Source organism: Orcinus orca, chromosome 1 (genome assembly GCF_937001465.1).
Source record: "Orcinus orca chromosome 1, mOrcOrc1.1, whole genome shotgun sequence".
NCBI classification, from domain to species: Eukaryota; Metazoa; Chordata; class Mammalia; order Artiodactyla; family Delphinidae; genus Orcinus; species Orcinus orca.
Genome location: NC_064559.1, coordinates 171,970,786 through 171,980,901, shown reverse-complemented (window position 1 = coordinate 171,980,901; position 10,116 = coordinate 171,970,786). Strand labels below are relative to the sequence as shown.

The window sequence follows — 10,116 nt, the reverse complement described above, 5'->3', positions numbered from 1 at the left end:
TGTAGGTGTCTGTGTGCACACAAGTGAATGAAAGAACAACTGCCAACCAGTTTCTGAACATACTCAAGACAGCTCAGTAGGTACCTTCCAATTCAGAGTAAAGGCCACCTCTCTATTACACATCAACAATTAGTACAGCTTTACACAGTATGAACACAGATTATTAAAAAATAATAAAGAAAGAGAAAATATAGAAAAAATACTGGGATCAGATGAATCAACATGTTATTGGGGTTGTATTTGGATGCTGGTTTCTTCTTCTCAGTGGATTTTTTTCAATATTCTAAAATGAATATGTTAATTTACTTTAATGATTTTTAAAAAGGTTTTAATTTTCAAAGTCCCTTTAAGAGCCATCATCATTCCTTACTGATCTCCACCTAGCTCTCTATCCTTGTCTATCACTCCTCCATCACAGAGCCTAACTCAGAATTAAGAAACATTTTTTTAAAAATCCTGTTTATATTGTAAGGCACTTTCAAATGTGTCAAATCAATTAAACTCAAAATAACCCTCTAAAAAAGATACACTTATTCACCATTGCATGGGAAAGGAAACAAATAATTAAGTCCCCCTACACACACACAAACACACACACACACCCATTACTCACTCCTCTTCTGTATTTCCTTAGTTGATTTCATCCAATCTCATGGTTTCAAATGCCATATTTATGTTGATGATTTTTAAAGTTTATCTCCAACCTTGGCCTGTCTCATTCCTTCTCCATTTCCCCATGGCACTTCCTTCCACCCAGATGCTCAAGAGAAAAAAAAAAAAAAAATAGAGAGAAAAACCCTTGACTCTTCCTTCTTGACGTCCTCCCACATCCAATCTACCCAAGTCCTAACTATCTCCCATAAACGGTGCTGTTGTAATCTGGCTCTCAGATTTTTCACTTGGCTCATGAGAAATTCACGTTTTCCTGCCCCCACAAAACTAGTGGAAGTCAGAATGCCCTTCTGCCTCTCTCCTCACCCACCTTCACAAGTTACTCTAGCCAGCTTCCCAAACTCCTAATTCTGAAGCAAAAAGTAAGCATTAACATTTATGTTCCCATATGTTCCCAAACCCTGGTATACATGTAAAACTCTCCAAAGAATTCGAACCATACTTTGCCAGTCTAAGAGGGGCTAAAAATTTTTTGGAGCCCAGCAAGCTTCAGGCCAGGGAATGAGAAGACAGAATTCTCTCTGTGCAGGCACTCCCACATTCTCTGTCTCACAGAGTCTCCTAGGCTCTACCTCACTTGCCTAGGATGCTTCTCCAGCAACTTATTTCTTCAGTGACTCTGCTCTGAATTTCTATTCTTATCTTTATACAGTCTGGAAACAGATGATGAGGTGAAGGTCTCAGAATCAATTCAGGCACCATTTGCAGGTCCTAAAGGTAGGTATCTAGCAGCCCTTCTTTAGAATGTGGGCATACTTACTGCATATGTAGTCACCTTTGGAACCTAGGTGAAATTTTTTTAAATTTTTAAAAATTTTTATTGGGGTATAGTTGATTTACGATGTTATGTTAGTTTCAGGTATACAGCAAAGTGAATCTGTTTTTTTCTTTTAAAAAAATATATATATATATCCACTCTTTTTTAGATTCTCTTCCCATATAGGCCATTACAGAGTACTGAGTAGAGTTCCCTGTTTGCAGCTACATGGATGGCCCTAGAGATTGACATACTGAATGAAGTCAGACAGAGAAAGACAAATATCATATATCACTTATATGTGGAATCTAAAAAGAAGGCTACAAATGAACTTATCTACAAAACAGAAATAGAGTTACAGATGTAGAAAATAAACTTATGGTTACCGGGGGGTGGGGGAGGGATGGATAAATTAGAAGATTGGGATTGACACATAAACAGTACTGTATATAAAATAGATAACTAATAAGGACTTAGGTGAAATCTTGAGACGAGCAAATGTCCTTTCAACATTCATTTTAGGATGATCAGGTCTGGAGTTAGAGGAAGATAATGAGCAAAATTTTAGACATCCTGAATTTGAGGTGTCTGGGACTGTTTCTAGTGTATCTGTCTAGACAGTTTGCAGCTGCATATAAGGTTCTGGAGCTCAGGAGAGAGAGCCTGCCTGGAGATGAAGATGAAAGTCATTAGCATATAGATGGTATGTGACCCATGAGAGTGCGAAAGAGTACAAAGTAAGAAGAGTAGAGGACTAAAGACAAGCCTTGGGAAACACGAAAATTCAAGGACTTCTTAAGGCAAATAAAGGTGACAGAGAAATGACGGTCAGATAGGTAAGAGGAAAATAAAAACTAAATATGGCACTCATATCCTCATTTCCCAAGAAGTGTATATTACTCTGATCTCTTCATAAATCAGGTTCTTTCTGATGTCACATGAGCCTTGTCTAATGAGGGTCCCAAAAGTACACAGCGTTGGCTGGTCTAGAGAACTCAGCTGATACTGTTTAAAATTCTACTGTGTTCTTCAATTGGCAGAGACAGTTGTGTCATTTCCATCTTTGTAGCAAGCACTAATGATACTTGCACAGATGACAAATGTCTTTTCTGGTGAAAAATTAATGTACCACAATAATTTCCTTACCTGGGGTTAATGAACATGTCAGATGCTGAAAATGAGTTGTTTGAAACTAAATTACTATAATCTGTATTTAGAAGATTGCCACTGGGAAGGTGGTGGGGGGAGGTGGGGAGTTATGGGTGTATATAAGTGAATAGATTTGAAGTTCTCTTTACCTTTGGTCTTAATTCTTACCAGGTATTTAAAACAATTACTTGCTCAATAGTCTCACAAAAAGAAAGAACATTTCATCACATATTCTATAAAGTTGGTTAGAACCCTCAGAAAAATTATTTTTATTCATTTGTTCATTCATTCATTCATTCATTAAAAATATATATATATAAGACACTCATTCTGTGACAGGCACTCTGTTATATACTAGAGAAAAAGAGAAGAATAAGATATGATGATTCTTGTCCTCAAAGAGCTCGTAACTATGCATAAAAATATAAAATTACAATTAACTATAGTACCATACTAGAGGCAAATGTGTGGGGCGGTGGGCTATGAATATGAAGAGGTAGACTACCTAATCCACCTGGAATCCTTTCTGGAGGCTATGATGCTTCACACTGAATCCTGAATGACAAATAAATTCGACAAGTAGGGGGAAACTACTGCAGGCAGATAAAAAGAGTTGAGCAAAGGCAGAGAGTTGTGAGTCTGTGAGGTTGTATGGGAAACTGGGTGCTTTTATAATGTATAACAGATTGGTTAATGGGAGACCATTCACATTAAAAAGGATTTATATTTTAAAACACACATAATGAATGTACTTAGTGCTTGTTGATGGTAGGGTTAAGAGGAGAAACTGTGGGCCAGGCTGACCTGCATTCTAATTTCAGCTCTACCCCTTGACTACTTTTGAGATTTTGCAGTTTCTCTAATTCCTATAATCTCTATAATCTTCAATTTTCTTATCTGTTTTACAGATATAAGTATTATTTATAGAGTACTTACTATGTGCTAGGCACTTTAGGGTTATCTAATTCAATCTTCAAAACCTCCATGTAATACTAGTACTTGACCCAAGTGCTAAGGCAGAGATATTACCTAATTGTTCAAAAGCTCAAATAGGTGACAAGCAGTAGAGCCAAGGAGTCCAACTCAGCGCCCTGACACCAATTCTTGTGTTCTTAACCAGTACACTGCACCTATTGTACTGGATGGCTGTAAACTCATGCGTGTAAAGTGGTTAGCCAACGTCTGACACCTAGTAAGTACTCTATAAATGATAAGCATAAATGGTACTTATTTCATTGTTAATATTTTAATATGAATGACAAGAATTATTGCTGGTAATTATTATTAGATTGGGGTTTCTATGTAGGTCAAATGAGAGAGTAGACTTAAATCACTTATAAAACTAAACTACTAACAACATAAAGAATTATTTTCCTAACAGTGTCTCTGAGATATCAGGCTGTAGCTCAGAGACATTGAAGAAACAGCACTGGTTTTGAAGTCAGAGAATGCTGAGTTTGAAATCTGCCTCCGCCATTTAGTAGTATGGGGATTTGTGCACATCAGTTCAAACTTCTGGGCCTCATCTGTACCATGGAAATCATAGTAATAATAATAGCATAAGAATAATAATATACAGTGCTATTTGAAGGGGTCAATGAGATAACATCTAAAAACAACCTATTATAATATCTGGCACAGTGTAGAAGTTCAAGCAATAGTAGTCATTTATTTATTATTATATTTATAATAATCATTATCATTTTCATTATAACTCATACCCCCTGTGAAACAGAAGTAATAACTCTTCAAATACAGACACATGTTTATTTTTCCTAGAAATTCCTGTGGGTAATTACTGATTTTCCATGGCTTGTGCCACTACCCTCTATTTCAATTCCTTGATGCAATTTTTAAAAACAGATTGTCTTTGTTTTCTCTGTTTTCACCAGCACAGAGAGAGGGCAGGAAATAATAAAATTGGCTGCTTAAAATAAGATGCTTGCATGAAGGAGGGAAAAAAAATTGTCCCTCCATTTTGACAGATCAAGTAATAATTTTATCTACCATGGGAGAATCTAAACTACACCAGTGAAAGAATCTTAGTGGGTGTAGGAGTTATAACCGTCATAAATGACACTTTTTATTTCCCTTGAAAAATCCTCCTGATTTATTACATTGACTTAGAATTTGTCACAGCTTTCTTTTTCTGAGATTCTTCCCCTGTCCCCTCCAATATTCATTCCATCAAGTGAGCGAGGTGGTGGGGTGGTGAGAGCAGACAGATCAGAGTGTTAACACTGCAAATGAGTTCTGTTCAGGCTGGGCTCATGTTGAAAAAATAATTTGATTTCTTTCTGTCTGGACACATCCTATTCACAAGAGGTGAGGGGTGGGAGTGGATGAGTAAAACAATGTCTCTTCTGTTTAATAAAAATGGAGACATATCAGCTCCTATGAAATAATTTATAGATTGTGCACACACCATGGCAAAGCAGAAGCCATATAAAGCCCTGAGCCTGCCAGACAGCTGTTGATTCCTTCATGCCTCAAGGTCTTTGTATATGTTGCATCTTCTCCTGGAAACTCACACCCACCACCCGACACACACACACACACACACACACAAATTTACTACTCATCTTTACATTTTGAACATCATCCTACTCATTAAACTTTTTTCAGTCACTCTCAGTTTAGATTGTTTGTCCTCTAAAAGAGAACATTCGTAGAGAGCTGCATGCCTTATAGTAATTACCACATGATATTATAAATGTATACTCACTTTATAGGGAAGTGGAGCAAGACAGTAAAAAGAGCATGGACTTTGGCCTCAGGGAGATCTGGAGTTGAATCCTAGCTCTGTCACTTACTGGCTAGTAGACCATGAATAAATTACTGAACCTCATTGAACCTTTGTGTATAAAACAAAGATGATAAAAACCCATAATGTTGTTAAAGATAATTGAATGAGACAATAAACAAAAGTACCAAGAGAAAGCATTTTTTAGCAGTTGGAAGTAAAGACACAGATTTTAAGTATTTGCAGTCCCCTATGTTTCCCATGCATAGACTCTCCAATATAGTCACTCCCTTCTCCATCAGCAGTGGTAATTCAACTCAACTTTCAATGCTCAACTCAAATATCATTGCCTCTAGGAAATTTTCCCTCAGCCTTCCAGAAAAGATGAATTCCTTCCTCCTCTGGGCTCCTTAAAAACAGAAATTATGTGTGTCTTAGTCACAGCTATATCCCTAGGACCAAAGGCAATTGTATTAGATCAATAAATATTAGATTGATGAGAGCATGAGTGAATGATGAGTGAACGAATGGTTATTTTTTCCTCTTCTTATCTCCTACTGTGCCTAGCACAATTTCTACAAAAAGGTAATGCTCAAAATGTCTATTGAATGAATAGACACCTATATCATTCCTATCTAGGCTCAACCTGACCTCGTTCTTCCTGCTGCTTTTCAAATTTACTAGATAATAGGCTTGCCAAGGTTTTTAGACATGGAAACGTTCTCATGTGGCTACAGCTGAGCCAAAGTTTTTGCGAAAGCAAATGGACTGAGCTATAGCAAAAAGCAGACTGGAGCCAGGAAGCTCTGAGTGAAAACTGACATCCTACTTGGCATGGCACGACGGAGACAAGCTGGGTGAGGCATAAAGACAGACATTTATACCTTTTAGAATGCTGGGCTTTGGCATGCATGATCATTTGTAATTTCTCTACTGGCATAGCGCCCTCTGGGAACCACCCACGTCCAGCATGGGACAGTATGGTTAATGTCTAATAATAAAAAGTCCAGTGGATGTCACTGGCTGAGAGAACCAAGCTTGGGCAGGAGCAAAACACGTTCTAAAGATCCACTATCACGTGCAAGCCAAAGGCTTAAGGGACTGTATGGATATCACCCTAGCAGTATATGTTCTTAGGATAGAGGGAAAAAATATAAACTCTTATTAATTAACCTTTTATGCTTTTATTGTGATAAAATACAAATAACATAAAATTTACCATTTTAACCATTTTAAGTTGTACAATTCCATGTCATTTAATATATTCACAATGTTATACAACCATCATTAGTATCTAGTTCTGGAATATTTTCATCACCACAAAAGTAAATCTTTTATCTGTTAAACAGTGACTCTGCATTCCCCCCCTCCCATCCCTGGGCAACCATTAATCTGCTTTTTGTCTCTTTGGATTTGCCTATTCTGGACATTTCATATACATGAAGTCATGCAATATGTGGTCTTTCATTTCAAGCTTCCTTCACTTAGCATAAAGTTTTCAAGTTTCATTCATGTTGTAGCATATACAGTCTGTCATTCCTTTTTATGACTGAATAATATTCCACTGTGTGGATATGCTACATTTTGTTTATCCATTCATCTGCTGATGGACATTTGGATTGTTTCTACCTTTTGGCTATTGTGAAGAGAGCTGCTATGAACTTTTGTGCACAAGTTTTTGCTCAAACACCTGTTCAATTATTTTAGGTATATATCTAGGAGTAGAATTATTGCATCATATAGTAATTCTAAGTTTAACTTATTAAGGAACCACCAAACTGTTTTTCATAGTGGCTATACCATTTTACATCCCCACCAAAAATGTATGAGTTTAATCTCCAATTATAAAGTATCCATGTATAAAGTATTTTATACACATTTCACATTTTATCCTCCCATTAATTCTATGAGGAAGGTACTAATATTATCTCTTTTTTTCCAGATGAAACTAAGGATTCAGTAACTTTTCAATACCCAGGTCTCCATGACTATAAAGCCTGGACTTTGAATCACAAAGTTAGGCTTCCTTTCTCCAGGAAAATGTACTAAGCCCTGGAACACACTCCTGACTCTGCCTGTCTCCAACTTAACCCAACAACCTGTGGGTCCTTTCAGTCATGCTAAGATTTTTAAGTATTCTATGTACTAGGTATTTTCCCAGGTACTATTAAATTACCATTCTATATATAGAAAAATTGAGGTTAAGTTGTGATAAGTTATTCACAGTCTCAGAAATTAGCAGCATAGAAGAGTTTACTGAAGCCAATACTACCCTTTGTCCCAGAAAGATCTGTGAGGTGGTAACCAAATTTAATGAATATCCCATTATCACCTTTAGATATCTTCAGAACTCATCAAGAGGCCAGCTTTTAAAAACTATCTGTAGTAGCATAATCTTTTTTACAAAGAAAATCTTATAAAGGGGAATTTCTACTTTTGGCCAAATGATGTAGTAGGGTATAGATTTAACCTCTTGCCTTAAACAACTATAAAACTGAAAAAAAAAAAACATATGAAACAACAGTTTTCAGATATTGGAAAACAGGCAAGAAATGACAGTGATGTCTGAGAGAGAGTAAACAAAAAAGGTGACCCTATGATTACCCAGTTTACCATCTAAAGAGTTTCCAGGCCACAGCATAGATAGGTGAAACAAAGTGAGTCCTAGGGATCCCCCTGAGTTGAGAATGAATTTGGGAGATTAGAGAGGCCAAAGTTGCTAGAGTTCACAGGGTCCTTTTGGATATTCTGTTGAGTACAGAGCAGTCCATGTATCTGGAAACTACCCAAGGGTAAGGAAAGAACCACTGGAAAGGAGCAGCCAGAAAAAGCCTCCAAGTTCACACAAAACTGGGAGTAGTTCACATTACCAAATGTGATGGCTAATTTTATGTATCAGCTTGAAGTATGCTTTTGGATGAGATTAACATTTAAATTTGAATTTGGGGTAAAGCAGATTGCAGATTGCTCTCCATAATGTAGATATGCTTTAGTCAATCAGTTCAAAGTCTGAATAGAATAAAAAGCAGGAAGAAAGCTGAAATTGTTAAACACTACTATAATCCATGAACTTTGCCAAGTGTTTTACTGAGATTATCTAATTTATCCCTAACATCCCAATAATACAGATATTATTATCCTCATTTTATGGAGAAACAAATTGAGATTTGGAAAAGTTATGCATTTACTCAAAGGTTCCAGGTCTAGGAGTATTAGAGCTGGGATTTACATCACGTTCTGTCTGACTCCAAATTTTAGGGTAAGACACCATAAAAGGAAAACAACCCCAGAAATATTTTTAGGGGAAGGGAAAAGACTCCAGGACCATTTGTCTTTTACAGATGTTCAAGTATGTAGCTTCTTCATGATCACAAGTGACCCTATATATGATATTGGGTCAAAACTCCAAATCTTGTTTCGGTTCAAACTCGGTTTTGCACTGAAGGCATCCTTTCTGATTTATATTATAAATATATTTCTCAATCAAAATCATAAAGTAATATCAACAGATATCAGATATTGAATATTTCTATGAATCAGGTACTGTGCTGGTCACTTTAGACATAATATCTCATTTAAAAAATCATTTTGATATGTTTCAGTATTTTCCAGAGTAGCAGTGGGCCTGAGTCAAACGGGTAATTTCCCTGATAAGTCAATACCTGATCACTCCAAAGAAGTTTTAGGTTTCACTCATGTATTTATTCATAGTTTTTTCTTCTAGCAAATATTCACTAAGGGTTAACTCAGGTGTCACTCCTGGATCTGAAGTGAGGAATCCTACTCTTTAGCTCCTCTGGTAACAGGACCTGATATTTCACGGCCCTAAGATAAAGAAAGCTGGTTGGCATCAGGGATATTTTGCACTTTCTCCACTATTTTCTACTACTAACTCAGCCCTAACCTGTCATTCACCTGTACCATCTCCATCCATAGCCTCCTGCTTCAGACATGCTCCTGGAGTTGTCCCTCACTGAGCCCTTTCCAAAGCCCCTCGATCAACATGCAGTAAATATTTCCTGAGTGCCCACTATGTCTACACACCAGAGAGGATATAACTACAATGAGAGATGTAAGAATGAATCAAATATAGTCTCTTCCCTCAAGGAATTAAGTCAAGTAAGAATCACCTTTGACCCTTCTTTTTTCCTTTACCTTTACCTTCATCATTTATTTCTAAACATCATCATAATTCCATCCACTATATGTCCTATATATTGTTCGTACCCAAACACTTAGTTCCATTCTCACTGTCACTGGCATAGAGCAGGCTCTTTTATTAACTTCCTCCCTAGACTTCATCTCTCTGTTTCATTCTTTACACTAGTTAAAATAATCTTTCTATATCTTATACATGACCATTTCATAGTTAAATCTATCCAATAGCTTTCCAAAAACTATAAGAACAAGTCCATAAAGTTCTCCATAGAATTTTAAGGCAAAGGCAATTCTATTTCTGACTATTTCTATTCCTTTATATTTCACCAGTCTCTCCTCCCCCACAGATACTTTTTCTTCAGTCTTATCAAATTACTTGCATTTTTTTACATGAATCATGCTCTCTCATGCCTCTGGACCTTTGCATAGGTTATTTCTACCATCTAGAAAGGTACTGTTCATTCAGAAAGCAATTTCTGAGCAACTACTCTTGGCTAGGGCATCTGAGAATATGATATGATTAGGTATGATACCTGCCCTTAAGAAGCTTGTCAGTGGATACTAGCCCATGGGGGAATGTCCCAAGTGTCCTCTGCCCTGGTTCCTGCATGTGCTTCATTGTGTCCTGCATATTCAG

The 10,116-nt window shown here is 36.8% G+C and overlaps 1 protein-coding gene across 1 annotated transcript in view; it reads right to left on the bottom strand.

The window, feature by feature from the left end:
* The window catches only part of AGBL4 (AGBL carboxypeptidase 4), a 1,394,453-nt gene that overhangs the window by 859,011 nt on the left and 525,326 nt on the right, over positions 1–10,116 (bottom strand). The window lies entirely within an intron of this gene.